The sequence below is a fragment of the Dipodomys spectabilis genome, unplaced genomic scaffold (assembly GCF_019054845.1).
Source record: "Dipodomys spectabilis isolate Male_0828 unplaced genomic scaffold, ASM1905484v1 ptg000188l, whole genome shotgun sequence".
NCBI lineage: Eukaryota > Metazoa > Chordata > Mammalia > Rodentia > Heteromyidae > Dipodomys > Dipodomys spectabilis.
Window position 1 is genome coordinate 5093234 of NW_024870865.1, and position 811 is coordinate 5094044.

The window sequence follows — 811 nt, forward strand, 5'->3', positions numbered from 1 at the left end:
ACTGGCCCACACGCAGATCGTAGCTTTTGCCTTTGGTACCATTTTAGTGGAACATGGAGGTCCTAGTTCATTTGGCCTCCTATTAACAGAATACATTAGAATGGGTTTTTTAAATTACAAATAACAGATATTTATTTCTCACCAGTCTGAAGGCTGGAAGTATGGGCCCCACTGGTTCCAGTGAGGGCCTGCTTCCGGTTCACACATGCCCAACTGCTCACTGCCTCCATCCCCATGTAGTAGGAGGTCGAGAAAGTCCTCCACTGAGGGTCTCCAATCTGAGGGCGTTAATCCTATGCAGTGGGACCCCATCCACATTCCTGAGCACCTCCCTTTCTAAAGGCCATCCCCCTGGGGGTGGGGCTTCATCTGGCAGGAGGTTGGGGGGGGGACAGGGCCGGGAGGGGGACACAAACATTGTCTCATGTGCAAAGTTTCTTCGTTCTCTCAGGAACAACTAAGAAGAGAAGAGTTCTTGCTCTCATGGAGAACTTGGATCTCCCACTGTGGGCAGCTCAGAGCAAGAACAGCGCGCCAAACTTTGCAACCAGGAAACGCGCATTGTCCGGCCACCTTTAGTGCATTTTAGCTGTCAGTCCGGAAGTTCGACTCCACTCGGCAGTGATTCCTTCCATCCTTCCTGGCTTCTCTGCTCTGCCGATTCCAAATTCCGAGATTGGTGATCCTACTGGACCTGCTCAGAAATTCAGGCCTGGACCAAGCTCTCTGTCTGGCTCCTGACTGGGGTGATCATTCTCTCTCATTGGCACTTCTCTCTCCTGGAGAGGTGCTGCTGGCTGGGTTGGGTGGC